Here is a 17699-nt window from a genome sequence, read left to right as displayed (position 1 = left end):
TTAGTATGAAGACCCAAGTGCTGAAATAGCAAGAAGTTAACAATGACAGACATGCTGCTGAAAACTGGAACTCTCTGATGCTGCTAAGAGAACTGGAGTTCAGTTTGACTCTGCTTCCCAGATACAGCCTTCCTCAGAAACAACACATTTATCTTTATCTGGACAAAGAATCTTTTTCCCTTATGACAAAAATGACATCCACTTCAACATATCTTACTGAGGACAGCTTCAAGTCCAAGAAGGCATGCCTTTGTGAAGAAAGGTTGCTGTGGTGCTGCATGTAGTGTCTGGAAATCAGAATTGGTGAAGATATATTGTAGCTAAAAGAGACAAGATCTCACATGGTGCATCATTACTTCTTGTCAGCAAGTCAGCTTGGGGCTGCAGAATGAAGGAGAAGCTTCAGCCTTAGAAGCTGAGAGCTGCTAATGATAAATTGCAATCTGCCACGTGCTTCTTGTACGAGATAGACAGCTGTGGCAACAAAAAGCAAAGAAAAGCTAGAAAAACTGCAGCAGATGTTTGTGCCTTGCACTGGGGTGGGTGGGCATGGAAGGAGTCATGACAACACACTGCTAGTATTGAGGCACATCACAACAGTGTTTTCTACAGTAGAACTGGGATCTGTTGAGGTACAGACAGCGCAGGCAGCAAAAGGAACAAAGCAGTGGGGCCAGATGTGAGCCTGCTCCTTTTCTACCAGAAACATCTGGGGCATGTAGCAGAGAATCTCTCTAACCTGAAAGAGAAGCAGGAGTGACAGAATACCTCCAGACAATGAAAAATGTAGGTCTGGGCCCGAATATTTTTAAAAATGGATGCCTTGTGCAGCAGAATTTATGGGGTGAGTCTCAAAACAATGGTCTTCTATTATAATGAAGCAATTTGGTTAGTCTTCCTCAGCATCTATATTTTTAATCTTGCAGTTCTCAAGATTGGTGGTGGGGCAATGTTGGTCAACAGTAAGAACCAAATTTCTTATTTTTCACATTCTTAAATGTTCTGGAAAATTCCTGCTGAAGATTTATGAGGCTTTAAGCGAAGATCCAATTTTTTGTTTGTTTTTATAAAAATTCTGATTTTTGCCAAAAATAATAGTGATTTTTTTAGAGCTGAAAAATTAACTGTGAAAGAAAACAAAGGCGCTGGGTGGATATTGAACACAGAGATGAGATCTGAAGAGTGTGAAAATGATTTTGAACAAATGAAGGAAAATACTGTGGCAGAAAACAGATGTAGTCCTACAACTGTCAGATCTTCAAGGGAGAGGAGAAAAATACAGTGACAGAAATGTAGCAAAGAATTGCCATCTTAGTTTAAAACAAACAAACAAACCATAGTTTTTAAGTAGTCTGTAATGATCATATTCTTATGAAGCTAAGAACAGCTGGACAGAGGATGGCAAAACAGTTTTAAATAGAATTAAATGGGAGTCTTCCAAATTTGTTGTTACAAGTTTTGCATGAGAATTCCTCTAGATGCAGTTCAAAATTTATTGAGAGAACTTCAATTTTGTCATAATTTTCTTTCTGGGTAAGAAAAGCAATGAAACAGCTCCTTGACTACTTGCCTACAATTTTCTTGATCCACATTCTTAACGGGACATAAGTACATTCATCTTCCTTTCCTGCAAGTAAGCGATGAAGAAAGTATGGAGATACGTAAAGAACCAGACAGTGGCAGAAATAAGGAACTAAGGTACTGGAATAGAAGCCTAATAAGTTCCTCCTACTTTTACTTTCTTCCTGAAAAACAAGTAAACAAATAATTTTTCTCTAATTTTATAAAATCCTAACTTTTGAAAAATGTGTACTTGTTTGTTAGCTTTCCATCTTAATTCATGAAGCTTCCCACCCTCCCAAAAGCACTCTCTGAATCTACTCAACTTTAATTACAGATTGCCTTGGTCAAATGATTGATAATGACAGGATGTGAGAGGTGGATGCTATTGCTTTTGCAATTTGCTTTTGCTGCCTTGCATTTAAGAAGTCTGATGCCATTAAGCATTTAAATAAGTACCAGCAGTGTTCAAAGCTGTCTCTAGATGCTCTTTTTGTATCAATTTTGTACCAGATTAGAGTCTGAGAAAGGAGAAATAAGAACAGTAGAAATCATAATTGATAGAACAGCCTAAAGAAAAGTTACTTAATTTGCTTTTATTATGAAAATTTTTAAACCTGGGGAAACCGTAGGCCCATTTTCCAGTTTGTTAACCAGAAGAGAGGAAAATGAGAGAATCCAAGGTTGGAGCTCCATGAAAATGTGCAAAACTTGAATACTGTCTGCTCAAATATCATATAGCAGTAACTACTTGATGTCTTGTGGATTTGTTACTTATCTCAGACATCCCCGGGATTCATTCAGATAGCAGTTTGCAATATGCCAGAATGTTATAGGCTAAGATGATTAGAAAATATGATTGTATTTTCTCTTCTTGTCAAATTTACTGAGGATAAATTGTTCTTCTTTTAAGAGGAGAACAAAAATTCATGATGATCCAAAGGAATACTGTGATACTTTATGAATTACATAGTTTCTGTTGTTATAATAACTATGACTGCTATGCTTAATAGTTCTCAAATCTGAAATTTGGCAAAACAGCAAGATCAGAGTCTTGGCTCTATATTCAGTGAAGGACATATAATAGTTCAACAATTATAATAAATTCTAATGCCTTCTGAATGATGACTTTTCTCCATGGGGAAAACTCTTTAGAAAATTTTGCATTGACTTTATGTGAAATAATTATAAATACTTATAAATACTGATGATACAGCTGTGAAATACAGCTAGCCAGAATAAAAGGGGAATAGCTGTGAAGTTAAAAAGGTAAGAGGAATATCTTAGTCCAGGCCTCATGCCTTCATCTTTGTGAACTCACAAATGTACATTCAAAACTCATACTGATGATAGAGTTCAATTGTTTAGTTGTTGCTTTTATTATTATTATTTAGTTAAGTAAAAAGTGACAATGGAAAGGAGGCAAACAAAGAAACGTGATTATAAAAAAAGATTAGTATTCAGAGCATCTGGCTTCTTTTCCAGGATTGCAGTGAATGTGCAGTTTAAATACAGGCAAATCATTTCTCTGAGAACTAATAGGTCAAGAAGACTTCAGAGAGTTGCTGTGAGTTTTTAAGAAATTACTTTTTGTAAAGACTATCAGTGCCATGAATGTCTCAGTTTATATCAAAAAGATATGATAACTGGTATTAGAGCTAGAACAGTAATTTTTTATACTGATAATCAGATTTACTCTACAGATAGAACAAATATTAAGAAGTACCGAGCATTAGTCACAGCACATTCTTCTGACTTCTGCACAAATTCCAGTATTGAAAGTAACAGTGAAGAAAATGGAGGAAAACTGCCACAAAAACTGCCCTTAGGTGTGGAGAGAGCAGACTTCAGACTGCTCGGGAAGCTCAGAGAACTATGTAGCTCAGTAAACTGCTTTTGAAGGCAGTGGGATCCATCCTTCATAGCCATCTCTTTAGCATGCAGGAATGGATGATTCCAAAATATTGGAAGTCAAGAAGGCAGGGCAAAAGTTCAGCTTGGTTGAGCAGGGATCTTCTAGAGTTTATGGAAAAAAAAGCGTATGGCCTCTGGAAGGGAGGTTAGGTAAGATGGGAGGGCTATAGAGATGCTGTTTGCCACTTGTGAGGATGAAAATTTGTGCAGCTCTTTCTTGTAGCTGAGAAGGGTAATTAGTATTGTAAATACTATTGGAACTCAGTTTATTTAGTCATCTGGCAACCTTTTCATGAAACTAAGATTTTTATTCATTTTTTTTTTTTAAACAAATATTTGTCTAAAGCCTAACAGATAAAATATTTTCTCAGTATTCTGCTGCATGTTTTGCCTTTCCTACGATTGACAGTTACTAGTTAAAATGATATATTTTGTTCTGAGTATTGTCTTTTGAATTTAGGTTTGTGATTTTATTTAGGCCTCTGGAGGTGTCTTAAGCAAGTTTCATAACACCTCATCTTTAATTTCCTGTCAGAGAGTGAGGGTGGAAAAATGTTTTTTTTGGTGGTGTTTTTTTTTTTTCTTTTAACATTTTCCCTTAGAGATAGAAGACAATAAGAGTAGGAGGAAGAAAAGTTTTCATTAAATATGTTTTTAGAAAATCTTGACCCTTTGTTATATAATCAGAAATATAAATTTCAGAAGCTATTCAAAGGAATTTCACTAAGCCCTGCAATTTTTAACTAGAAAGTTTGAGATTAAAATTGGCAGATTGTTTCAATCCTTACTATTTATCAAAAATTGATTTTCATTCATGTTTTGAATTAATCAGCTATCTGAACTGTGTATGTCATGATGAAACAATCTTTATTGACATGACAGTGATCTTTAGATATAAAACTTATTAAACATCTTCTGTGGGCTGAGAGTCTGATTCACAGAAGAATATAGAATCTGAAGTAAAACATAAGTCATTCATTTTCAGTTCTAATTTTCTTAGCGTTTGAATGCTGTAGAATTTGGAGCTGGAAAAAAAAAAAAGGGGGCTTTCATCTTTCTACTTCAATTTCTATTTAATAAACTCTGGATCTCTAGGCTATTTGTCCTCTTGCCATGTAAAGAACTACAAGCTCACAGTAACTGATCTCTGAGAAGGAGTATCAGGAATGATGTATTTCATCAGAAAGACCAGACTGTGCTGTACAACATGCGCCTTGATTTTATGAAGTTGGTTCGCTTCCTGGTTCATCCTAAGGCTCTACTTTCCCAGATCTCTGTTTCATTGACAGAGTCAGAACAGGTGTATGGTGACATCTGCTTAGATACAAGGCTTCCATGAAAACATACCATTCAACACTTCCCTTCCACTCCCCCCCCCCCCCTTCCGCATTCCACTTCTTTACCCCATCTTTTATTGCTGAACATCATATAGTACTGAATATCCCTTTGGCCATTTTGGGTCAGCTGTCCTGGATGTGTCTCCTCCCAGTTTCTAGTGCGTCTACAGTGTCTAAATGACAGAGCAGCAGGAGAAATACAGAAGTCTTCAACTCTGCAAGAAGACATAAAGGGACTTTCTCCCATATTTGTTATTTATCTGTCTTCATGTTAATAACATGTGTTCACAACACATTACTAAAGAATTGAATGTGTATTGTATCTCCCTATTCCTTTTCTCAGTATGTTTTTTTTTTCACCTATTTCTTAAAATTATTTTTTCTTAATATAATTTAACTTAATATTGAAATTCATTTTTACCCTGCTTTTCCTCAGAAAATAGCCATTTCAACAATTTCTGGTGGGACTAAATATTTTGAAATAAACTTTGCTAAAAATTACACTTCTAATAATTTTTGGAATTTTGCCACCAGCTGCAGTTATTGAGAGTATCTGAGAATGTTAAAGTAATTATCTCTTGCTAACATAAAAAGATTAATTTAATCACATTCAGTTATAGCTGGCTTTAAGCGTACAGACGTGTATCTCTTTTAAGGAGAGAGACAGAAATCAGTGGCTTTTATTAAAATTTTTTCTCAGTATGTCAAAATTTTCTTTTGAAAACTAAAAGTGATAAACATTTTGCCTATCTTCTATTCATTTTAATGTTTCCACATTCTTCATTGTGTGTGTATATATATATATTTAATAACACACTCCTAAATGAATAATTCTATGCCCTGTGTTACTTTTTTCTTCCATTTTTGTCTTTGAGCTGTGCTGGGAAAGGACTTCTACTTGTCAGCAGACCTATCATGAGAAGTAATAACAAATCAAATATATTTATGGTGATGCAGAGGTCTTTAGTCACAGTACAATCTCTCTCAAAACCTTTGAACTAAATAACCCTGACTCAGGGAAGATACACCAGGCTATTACATGGTCACAGTTGTGGGAGATCAAGCTCAGGAGGAACTTAGAAACTTTTTAATCAGAAAAATAAGTAGATTCCTGGAATTGTTAGCTTTTTTTGTACCAAATTTAGACAGAACTATAGTATGTGTCCCTTTGACTGACAGTGACAGCATATCACCTCTTGGAAAGCATTTGTTTCTTAAAACAAGATCTGCACTCATACACTTATGTGTGTTTACTTTTCTTTTTTGCCTTAGTGAACTTCCATATCCAAAGTTTTGTGGGGCTAATTGGGGTTTACCAAGAACAAGTGATGTCAGATCGCTTGAGAAACTGGATCTTCCATCTGGATCTATACATTTTAATGTAAAAACATGTTAAAATAATAAGATAAAAACCTTAAACTTCAATCTCAAATAGAAATAAACTTCAGATCCATTTTAGACAGAAAAGCTGTGGCTGAATTTCTGCAGGAGCAGTAGTTTACTTATAAATCTCATTTTAACATGTCACAGAGACAACTCTGTGTTATTTTGCAGTTTTAGTTCAGCACCAGATCTCGTGGAACATGGCCACTTACCAATTCAAATCACTACTCACTTCTTCTTACAGCATCTTTTCTTCTTTTTCAGAGATCTTGCAACCCTTCAAAATGAAATCTAAGGAGAGTACAGCTGGGAGTTGTGCTCCAGCATGATAGTGAATAAAGTCATCCTTCACCTAATACTGAATACAAATTGGCAAGTTCTCAATATTCATCCATGAAAATGTTCCCGCGGTCAGTCCCTATTTATATCTGGGAAGCCCTTAGCGTTTTGCTGCCATTGACATGCTGTGTACAGTGCAACAAATGAGATTTGATTTACAGACGGCTGGAGTGGGAGGCCAGGTGGGTTGTATTCAAGGATAACAAACCACTTCAATGTAGCTAAGCCCTGTGTCACTGTTCCAAAAAATACAGCTTTGGTTTCAAAGTAAAATTTGGGCTTTGATATAGTTTGCAACCACCGATAAACTAATGCTCCATCAGAGTCTTTTGATTGTAACTCTGTAATGGAGTCATTTGCAGTATAATCTTTATTTATTATTTTATTATTATTTGCAGTATAATTTTTATAGTAGTTTATTAACTATTTAACACTACAGTTCTTCCAAATCCTGAAATTTTATGACGGTTATATTGGTATTAGAAGTTCACTTTAAAGCTACAGACTTATATGAATAGAGAAAAAGATCTGTCAAAATGGAGGTTGAGGAGCAGAAAGAAAACCCAGTTGTCATGGAAATTGAATGTATCTGAAGATTGTCAGGACGGTTTAAAATCTAGAGAGAAACAAATTGTTCTTTGTAAACCGTGCATGCAGCTAATTTTTCTATGAGGAGTGTGAAGTGTTAAATAAATTGTTTCTGATTGAGCACTCAATACTATGGAAAACAGAGAAACCAGGAGAATCCAGTTCCAAAGATTTTACAGTCTGAAATCTCAACTCGGAAAATCTCAAGAACAAAGAAAGCTAGGAATTAAATTCCTTCTGTGGGAAGACAGTTTATTGTGTTTTTATATCTTGTTCTGAGTAACCTTTATTCCATGAGAAGAAAAGAAATTCTGAAGGCTTTCTGAGTTAGTGTATGAGTTACAGTGACTATTCTCTGGAAGACTGTCTCAACACAAAAAAAATGAAAGCTCCTATCCAATTAAAATGTAAATTTTTGTCACTTTTTAAATATACTACAAAGATAATAGGAAAAAAAAAATCTTCTTTTACTTCCACAGCTAAATTTTTGGAGAGACAAAAGTTATGATGTGAATAAGCAAACAAAGTTCTGAAATCTCTGTAATTCCTTTGTTGTGGATAGTCAGCTGCAGATATTTCCTGACATATCTTCTCTCTCCAGATGTTAGCACAGCTGGAAATGCTCTAAGACCAGTTTTCTTTGCAGCAGTTTTACAGATAGAGACACAGAATTTAGAGAAAAAAGAAAATTGAAGAAAAGATCTTTGGGAACACAATCAAAGGTTCACTCCACAATGTTTGACAGGTAAAACTTACTTTGTCACTGTTGCCTCTTGTGCCTGCACACTCTCTTATTAAATTCTATTGATAATACCCTTAATTTCTTCTAGCCAATTTCAAACATCTTTGTAATGGATGCTATATCAACAGTAATGCAGTATGTGAGTTGGCACTATGCAATTATTGTTTTTGTTCCTCCCCCCCAAAAAGAGGGAAACTGATCAAAATTTTGAATTCTGTAATCCTAAATTCTAAGGATTGGAACACCGTCTCCCACTCTACAGTATGAAATATTCATATGTTTTTGGAAATTCCTCTTTATGGCTCACAGTTCCCATACAGAATCATGGCTACAGGTAAAATTTGCTGAAAACATTTTCAAGCAATATTTCACAGGCTGTGTACCTTAAGGACAGTTTGAGTTTCTGGGTTAGTGAACAGGAATGTAACATGATTAACAAGGATGAATAACTTTGCCAAGAAAAGGAGAAGGTACTATAACAATCTTCCCAAGAAGGGAAGGAAGATGAAACGTATGGTATGGATTCCAGTAAAAATATGTGTACTTTGGTTTATATCACATCTATATGAGTAAAATTTAGGAATCTAATTATTAATTATTTCTAAACCACTTGGCCAAGTCATGAGTTAGTCTTACCATGAAGAAGTGGATTAAATTTTATTCTCTGAAGATCACAGAATCACAGAATTGTAGGGGTTGGAAGGGACCTCCATAGATCATCGAGTCCAACATCCCTGCCAAAACAGGTTCCCTACACCAGGTCGCACAGGTAGGCATCCAGGCGGGTCTTGTCTCCTTCTTTGGAGATATTCTCCACAACCTCCCTGGGCTGCCTGTTCCAGTTCCCCGTCACCCTCACCATAAAGAAGTTCTTGCGCACATTTGTGCGGAACTTCCTATGCTCCAGTTTTCAGCCGTTTCCCCTTGTCCTGTCTTCACATACTGCTGAAAAGAGTCTGGCCTCGCCACTCTTCCCCCCACACCTTAGATATTTATAGGCCTGGATCAGGTCTCCTCTCAGTCTTCTCAAGGTTAAACGGACCCAGCTCACTCAGCCTTTCCTCATAGGGGAGACACTCCAGGCCCTTCACCATCTTTGTGGCCCTCCGCTGGACTCTTTCAAGAGATCCCTTTTTTGTACTGGGGAGCCCAGAACTGGACACAGTACTCCAGATGAGGCCTTACAAGGGCAGAGTAGAGGTTATCATCTAGTATAAAATTTTACATGTGATTTTGCCTGTCCAGTGTATGATATGATGGATTAATATCAGAATAATAATAATAATAAGGCCTAACTAGTTATTTTTCCTAGTTTGTTTTGCTTTTGTATTTATTTTTTATTTTGCTATGAAACAGATTACTTTCAGGTTTTTTTTTTTGTTTTTTTCTTTTTCTTTTTTTTTTTTTTGTTTTTTTTTTTATAGTAGGCTTTTCTCCCCGATAAATTCTCCAAATGCAATAATGCTGTTTTCTGTGGAAGAAGAATGTTGCTCTTTAAAAAGTAAATGGCTCCCAGATAAGTTTTGTGACACATTTCATCATAGCATTTCCATTGATTTTAGATGTTGCAATAGCTCTTTCAGCTTTTAGAAACTTGGCAACACTGCATTAGAGTAACTCGAGAATATTGCCAATTCAGAAGGGGAGCACAGAATGATGCTTTCATGAATTTGTGGTGCCTGTATCTGTGAAACTCTGAAGTGTGTCTTTTCTCCTCCTCCTCCCTCTGGTTGTTTTGTGTTGTGGAGCCTCTTAGGAAGTTCAGTCTTGTTTTTTCTTATTGTAGATTTTATAATTCCTTTTTTACTTAATGTCTACATTAATAATCCCTTAAAATTCTTTGTAGTCACTATCTATATCCTTACAGTTATATACATGCATTACATATATTTATTTAAACTACTTTGTAGACTTTGCAGTATTATAAAAAAAATATGAGTTGAGAAAGTTGGAAAAGCTCAACTTATTCTTAATGGATGTTAACATATCACAAACAATTCTTATAAGAATGAAGAGAGAAACCACTGCCTCACCTTGACTCTGGTAGTCTTTTGGAAACCAACTGTGATCTCTTTCTCTTCTATGTTTTTCTTTGATTGTTTCTGATGAAGATTATGAAATATTTCCTGAATCAGTGAGAGTAATCTAATGCTGCAGACCTTATGACCTTATATCATATCATTTTCCACACGTGGCATAGATAAGTTTTTCCTCTACTATACTTTTACTGAAAGTTATTGGGCAGGATTTCTGACTACTGAGAAGAATTAAGGTAAACAAATCAATCCACGTATTATTTCATATTTAGCTACTCCATACTTCAGTTTGTCACTGGAGAACACAGCAGTGAAGTTCTGTTAACTACTTATTTGGCGTTGGTGAAAGAAATAAGACTTTCAACAAGGTAAATTCTATTCTGAAAACAATTTTCATGGACACAGATAATTTTCTTCTCTATCTTTGACCCACATGTTGCCAGAGTGATGTTCAACAGGCTTGGCTCTAAAGATTATAGTAATTCCTTAGCTCTAAAAACTGTAGAAACCCCTTACAGTTCAGATTCTTTTTGTCATCTGAGATTAGTTTTCTGAGATATAATATAATCACCCCTAGGGAATGGAAATTGTCCCCAGCAAAAACAAAAACAAAAATAATTACACAAATTGTTTCAATTTTCAGAATAGGGTTTGACTGTAATTTTAGTAAATAATATCTTTTACACATCTGATGCACCAAATGTTCATGTCTTTTTCAACAGAGTGGCATTTTCCTGAGCTTTAAGATCTTATACTGCTCTTTCCTATGAAGAAAAATACTTTAGGTGACCCTTTTTATGGTAGAGGACTAGTTACTCTATTCCTATGTTCTCTAAATATATATTTTTCTTTCTGACTTTTATATTAGAATATAATATAACATTATTGTTACTATCCATAACTAGTCTGAAAGTGTGATAGGCAACCAAGAAAAGCGTGGAAAAATGACAGATTTTTGGAGAGAGCAAAAGGTCTGATTGAATGACAGATCAGCCACAACCTTCACCAAAATTCAGCAAGCACCTCCTGCTGTTTGTTCTTTCATGTTTTATTCTGATTCCATCTAATAATTGTTTGTCATTTGTCTGGCTGTACAAACCTTGCCTTTTTTGGCAATTCAAGATAGAGTTATAAATTAGGTGAAGCAGTGTGTGAGGAGTCAAGTATGAAGAAGATTTAAGAATTTTCATGGATATCTTTTTTACATGGAAGATGTATGTGGCCCCCTAAGAAAAACCTTCTGTTTCAGTAGTGCATTTGTTCAAAATTAATCAAATACAATAATATAGTATTCATTATATCCTGTCATAGTCATTACATGTAGGTGTTTAAATTAGCACTAATTTGCCTGTAAGAGGGGATAATAGTTCTGATTTAGCTGCTTTTATAATAGTTTAAAGAATCTCATTGGCTTCAGTAATGGCAGAGAACCCTAAATTGGCTTTGTAGCTTGATACATTGTTGTGAACATTTGAATATTCTTATTCTGATAGGCACACTGGGTAGTATATACATTATCTAATTTTGAGCATCTAGACCTGAACTAATTTCCCTAAGTTGCTTCCCTTACGATGATGACCTCATTTTTGAACTTGGTCATTTCACTTATGGACTATAAGTATTTTAGGGCAGTGTGAAAGTTTAGGTGCCCAAATTTCAGGCACAAGAATTAAAGTACATGAATGCAAAACTAGTCTGATCAAGGGCAAACAACGTAATGTAGAATTTAGTTTAGTTTGTAGAACAAAAGGCGGACAAGAGCTAAGTCTTAAACACTTTAAACAGTTTAATTTTTAATACCACTGGTTTTCCCTGTCTTCCCTTAAACACATTTCTTCAATATTACTCATCTAAAATTACTGTTAAGAAGCTGTAGATGTGTAAGTATAATGGCTACAGAAATTATTTGGGATTTTTGTAAGTATAATCAGTGACATCTTTGGAGCATGGAATTTGAGAAACATGCATGCCAATTACATTTCCTAGTCTTTGCCAGTATCTTTTTCCTCAGAATTCAGGTAGGAGGATGTAGCACCAATGTCATTACGTGTAAAATACTCCTTTCCCTGCACTCATCTATAGCAGAAGGTCTACATATGCTGTGTAAATTCTTCCAGTGGAAGTTATCGGTGAAAGTTTTTAACACATCTGTCTCATCTTAAGACAATTTTTTCTGATTTTCTTTAGAATTATTTTTTTAATTCACACAGAAATCTCTAATTAATTTGATGGATTTGTATCCCAAGAGATACATTCCTCAAGAATCAGTTAAAGTAAGGCTATAGGATCTGTCAGTCCAGTACCTGAGTGATATTAATCTCTACTCTGCAAAACAAGTGAAAGCAGAGACGCTTTCCTTAAATCAACAGAACCATCTTCATTCCTTTGTAAAAGCTGTGTTTGAAAATTTGGCTTGTGACAATCTAGTTCCATTGCTGTGTCTTGATTTTTCAGTTCTCTGAGAAATTTCAGTGAAAGACTGAAATAAAGGAAATTTAGAATGATGCAGAATCTCAGGTCTACTCCATAATCACTACTAGGCAATTTTAACGAGTGTTTAAGATGTTGTAGGTGCATTTTCATGCCATTCATGTTGATTGTATGACTTTAAATGAGGTTGAGATGTGCTATTGTCAGTACTTATTTAAGTGAATCTCTTGTGTTTCACAATTTCTCTATCTATTGCTAGGGAGAAATCCTGAAATGCTGAGATTCGTATCCTATTTTACTAGTGATGACAGGAGGTCAGATAGGAATGAAGAGTGGTTTGAAAATTTGCAGAAAGAAACAAGTCTGTTTTGCCATGTTTGGAAAGCGTTGATTGAAAGAAATCCAAATATGGAATAAAAGATTTATTTATTTATTTATCTATTTATTCTGTAGTTGATATACAGTTTTCCAGTGCTTGCAAATGTAAGAAACTCTTCTTACTCTTCTTTCTGAGTCAACTGTGAGGTCAGACTCCAGAGAGATGGAAGAGGTCAGAAACTGACATATTATGTTTTTTTCGTATGACTTAGCTCAGTTAATATTTAGTAATTAAAATATCTTGGGGATTTTCTTTCATAACATTTACCTGGCCATATTTTATAGCTAAATTCTCTGTTCTACATTTGTCTGTACACATTAGAAAGAATTCAACAACCACTTCATTCTACCTCTTCAATTTTCCCCAGAATTTTCAATTTTTCTGACTATATTTAGATTCCTGGCTTGCATTGTTTAAATAATTATTTTGTTATTACCTATGTCAAAAATACTATGTTCAGCAACAGGGAGTATGATTCGTGTTAGTGGAATCATTTGAGATCCTTATGTGAATCTTTGGAATTATAATAAGAAAAAATTCATATGAAAATGTTAATTCTAAGTTTCTTTCTCAATAATTCTTGTAATTTATGTTGGTCATGTAATCTTTTAGATAGGCTACCACTAATATATCATCTTGTCACTTTTAGGAATCAGACAAGCAGGGTCATGGGCTGCAGACACATTGAGGAGCAGCTGAGGTGAGATCTCATGTGGAAGCACCACTTAGTTTGAGTCACCTGGGTAGTAGGTGAGCACATGCAGGATGGCTTTTGTTCACAGAAGACAGATTAAATATTGAGATTAGTCACAAATGACTGAAAAATGGTGTTCACTGTCATTTCTGAAGGCTTCCCATACCCTGCTTTGGCCACAGGTGCTAGTGAGCCAGGCCCACACTCAGGCCCACATCCTGACATGACCTGGGTTTATCAGGTACCAGAGAGGTACCTGGAGCTGGGGCTGTCCTTGTGTTCCCCATCAGCCTGGGCAGCCCCTGAGATCCTGGCACCTCTGGTCCTGGGGAGATGCCAGCCTGCACAGTGCCATGACAGATCAACAGCAAAAATATTGCTCAGAATTGTACATGGGGTGGCAAAAAACAGAGTGGTATAAGGTAAGAAAACCACATATAAATGCACTGCTCTATAAACAATGTTTATAAAATAGAATGTTTCTGAAACAGTTTTTGTATCTGACCCTCTAAAGATATTCACAAAACAGTGCTTTGGGCTTGCTGTCGTTTTGAGGTCTGCTTTGTTCCCTCTATAATATCAGTTCTCTTACTTTCAGAATGTACAACCTTTTAACAAGCAATATTAACTCTAACTGCGGGATTACAATAGAAACTTGTTCACAGACAGTTTGTTAGATTACCATTTCAACCGTGCAGTATTTGCTCACAAAGACACAGCTTTTTTTGCATTATAGAATTATTGATGAACAATGAATTTTGTTCTTTGTCAAGGCACAGTAATCACACCGAGAAAACGTGTTTGTTTGTTTGTTTTTTATTTGGCCAATATTTTTTGCCAAAAAAAGTGTTATTTTAGTTGCAAAAGGCTAGAAAAGCTTCACAAAGTGATCATAGAGGTAGATATGAGATATATGCACAAAACCTGTTTTCAGCCTGTGTGACAGCATCTGGCTTTGCATGTTGATTAGGTGCTTCTTCTGGCCAAGTGATAATGACAAAGAGCAGTCCCAGGTCTGTGGGAAGCAGCTGTCCAAGCAGGAAATGTGTGCCCTAACTGCAGCCTCCTGTGTTGCCTTGGCACATTATGCTGCTTGGGCTGTCCAGCCAGGAAGAGGAAATAATGTGGCTTCTTGATGAGCTGCAAATCCTATCAGCTAATATCTGATGAACTGCTGAGAGTTTTCTGTAATGAGTCAATATGAAGCATTTGTGCCAGTTGAGATCTGCCTGCATAATTTAATAGCTATTTGTATAAGTACTGGTTAGCACAAAGATTGGGCCCAGATGACATGACAGTAAAGTTAAATACATATATGATCCCTTAAAATTGTAATAAATACTTCCATAAAATTTTTGTCCACTGACTTCAGGCTACCAACTCAATAAGATAGGAAGAAAGAAAGGAAAAGGTTCAATTAATTAATCTTATAAATAGCTTGACCAACTCTATTTCTAATGACCACTCTGGATTTAATTGTGATTACAGAAAGACAATGTGATGAGGTAAACATGAAAGATGAACATTGTAGATCCACTTATCTGGCATTTTAACCAGTGTGAAAAGCTGCAAGTAAACCAAAATAGAGTTACAATATGAATGATAGGGATTATCGTTTTGAATCGTAACTATTGGCATGGTTACCTTCACTTAAGAGGAGAAACAAAGATACCTGAATGCTCCCTAGTCAGAAAAGTGGATGTACTGTACGTGACACATCTAAAGGATTAGATAGATTCACCTTGTTTTGTCTTTATAAAGCATAGCTGAGCATTAGTAATAAATTCATGTACATTTTTGAAAACTTCCATTAGAAAAACAAGTTTTTCTTGAAATGCCATGGACAATTTGAACAATTTTCTGTTCAAATGGCAAGAGAAGTTTTGAAGGATCATAAGGATTAATTAATTAATCCTCTCTATGTGACATGTTTGAAGCAAGGGACTCAGGAATGCTTTTCCACTCAGGTCAAAGCATTGGTCCTGGCAGCATCTGGCTCCATAACAAGTTAAGACATCAGCTGATACTGTGTGCTGTTTTCCACAGAAAGGAAAATAGTGCAAAGTAGAGATTTTCCTTTCTAATACATCTGTCTAGTCTAGACCCAAACTCCAGCACTCTGTATGTGAAAGAATCACAGAAGAGGCAGTTCTTTAAAAGTTCTCCATATTTTCTCCTTTTATTTTTTGTGTCAGCTGTAGTAGAATTACTTTACAGTGAAGAACTGCAATGATGTCAGTGTCAGAATAAGACATCTTGAAATTAGCTGGTGCAATAAACATAGTAATAGTGATAGTACATATTGGCACTGAATCAAAATTGGTAATAATCTCATGACAGGTAATAAGGGAGTTGAGTTCATGAGAGGGTGAGTGGATTGTACTAAATCTGAGGAACAGAATCGAAGTACAACTGGTCATAAAACTTCAGGAGCAGCAGCTGTCAGTTTCACTAGTAGTGTTTGTCCAAACAATTCAACAAAGATTTCCCTTTAAAACCAACTTAATTAATGTACAAAAATTTTAGAAAGAATTTCCCTTTTGAAAGAACCTTTTGTCCTCTCTATGTGACTGAAAAAGTCTGTGAGAAGCACTGAGGATGTGAAATCTCTGGTGCAAATGAAGTAGCACACTGTTAAACATGGCTATTAAGATATTTTCTTGGGAGTAGTTTTTGATTCATGTGGAATAGATTAAAAGTCTGTTTCAAATCCCACAGGATTTCCCATGGAGTATAATTATACATGAAACAGAATAAGGAATGCAGTCCAACAATTACTTTAATTAGATGGTGGTTACTGAAGCTGTCAGTGTGCCTAGTCTCACAAAGAACTAAGAATGGAGAGTTAGGTAATGAAATTGTTGATAAATGTTTGAACTGCAGAGGAATTAATTATCTGTGTAAATAAATACTGGACTAGAAACACTGTAATCAGCTGACAGTGTCTTGCCCTTCATCATCACAGGTGATATAATACCTATCTTAAAGACCAATTTGCTATCTTAATAAAGTAGTCCTCAAGGGTCAGCCTTGCTCCCTTTGAGTAATTCAGCCTTCTGCACTTTTTCTGGGGCCTGAAACTTGAAGTAATAAAACTTGGCATGAGCAGCAATGTAAGATTGACATCCGTAGCACCTGAGATCCTCTTTTCTTCTACTTTCATTTTGTCAGTGAGATTAATGTGAATGCTTCTGAAAGCAAAAGAAAGAGTGAAGATATTAATTCTCCTTGATCAGGTAATGATAGTTACGCTATGCTGTGGAGTCTCTCTTCTTACTCTGTAGAATCTGACACCATCTTCTGCCAGAAAAGATTATGCGGGAGGGACCAGTATTTTGTTCTGAAAATTTTTATGTTTCCACGTACATGACTATACATGTGTTTTTGAGTGGTAGACAGAGAAGATGATAAAATATAAGATCAGAGTTTTGTATCTGGGGTCTTTTGCAAACACTATCTCTTTAGAACTGAGCATCTTGAGTAATTTGTGCATCCAGGTTCTGTTTTAAACCATTCTAAGTCAGAAAGGATAGAAATTCTTCTGGCTTATGATGTAGTTGGACCTGTCTTGGCCATATGCTTCATTAGTGCCTTTGCAGCAGTTTAATGAATAGTCCTGTCTCAAAGGAATGGCCAAAACCTTACTGAACCATGAAGCTATTCCTCATTATTTCCATATTCCTCAAGGTATTGCCCTTCTGTAATTATAAATGAATTACACTGAAGGCAGAAGATGAGAGTAGTGCTGCTGTCTCTGTGCCTATAGCTCTGTATGTAAATTGTTTTGTGAATTCCTTTCCTTCTTGTGGGAGATAAGATGTAACAAGGAGACAGAAATCTAAAGTAACCAAGCTATTGATTTTCATCTCCAGGAAAGGCAGATGCAGCTATGCTTGTGCATTTACTTTCTAGATTGTTAGATGGTATCAGTTTGTCACAGTCCTAAAAATACCCTAATGCGACGATTAGCTTCAGTCTCGCATTCTGCTGATTCAGCTATTTACACTACTCTGTTCAGTCAAAGAACAATCAGTGAGCAGTGTACAATAATCTTCAGGAGGGAGTTACCAGGAGACGCTACTTCGGCATGACTAAATTTCAATGGGCTTATGAGAAGCCCATGGAGAAGAATACTGTACAAGAAAGTTTTCCTTGTAGAATGTATCTGATTTTCAGTTGTAAACCATTTAGAGAGTTATGTAATTCAAGACATGTTCCCAACACTAACAGTAATGCAATTCCCACTTCCATAAACAAATACCCAGGGCAGGGATTCAGTTCCATAGACTGCAGAATT

General features: G+C 35.7%; 2 long non-coding RNA genes across 2 annotated transcripts in view; one reads left to right on the top strand and one right to left on the bottom strand.

The window, feature by feature from the left end:
* Window positions 1-17699, bottom strand: part of LOC149918918 (uncharacterized) — a 70282-nt gene that overhangs the window by 47924 nt on the left and 4659 nt on the right. The window lies entirely within an intron of this gene.
* LOC149918917 (uncharacterized) overlaps window positions 7779-17699 on the top strand; it is a 52691-nt gene continuing 42770 nt past the window's right edge. Inside the window, exons 1-2 of the long non-coding RNA XR_016464096.1 lie at window positions 7779-7866; window positions 13358-13408. This is a non-coding gene — a long non-coding RNA (uncharacterized LOC149918917). The remainder of the gene's footprint in view (window positions 7867-13357; window positions 13409-17699) is intronic.

The sequence above is a fragment of the Phasianus colchicus genome, chromosome 2, assembly GCF_987193195.1.
Source record: "Phasianus colchicus chromosome 2, bPhaCol1.hap1.1, whole genome shotgun sequence".
Classification (NCBI taxonomy): Eukaryota; Metazoa; Chordata; class Aves; order Galliformes; family Phasianidae; genus Phasianus; species Phasianus colchicus.
Note: the sequence above shows the minus strand (reverse complement) of the source record. Positions and strands in the feature narration are given on the sequence as shown.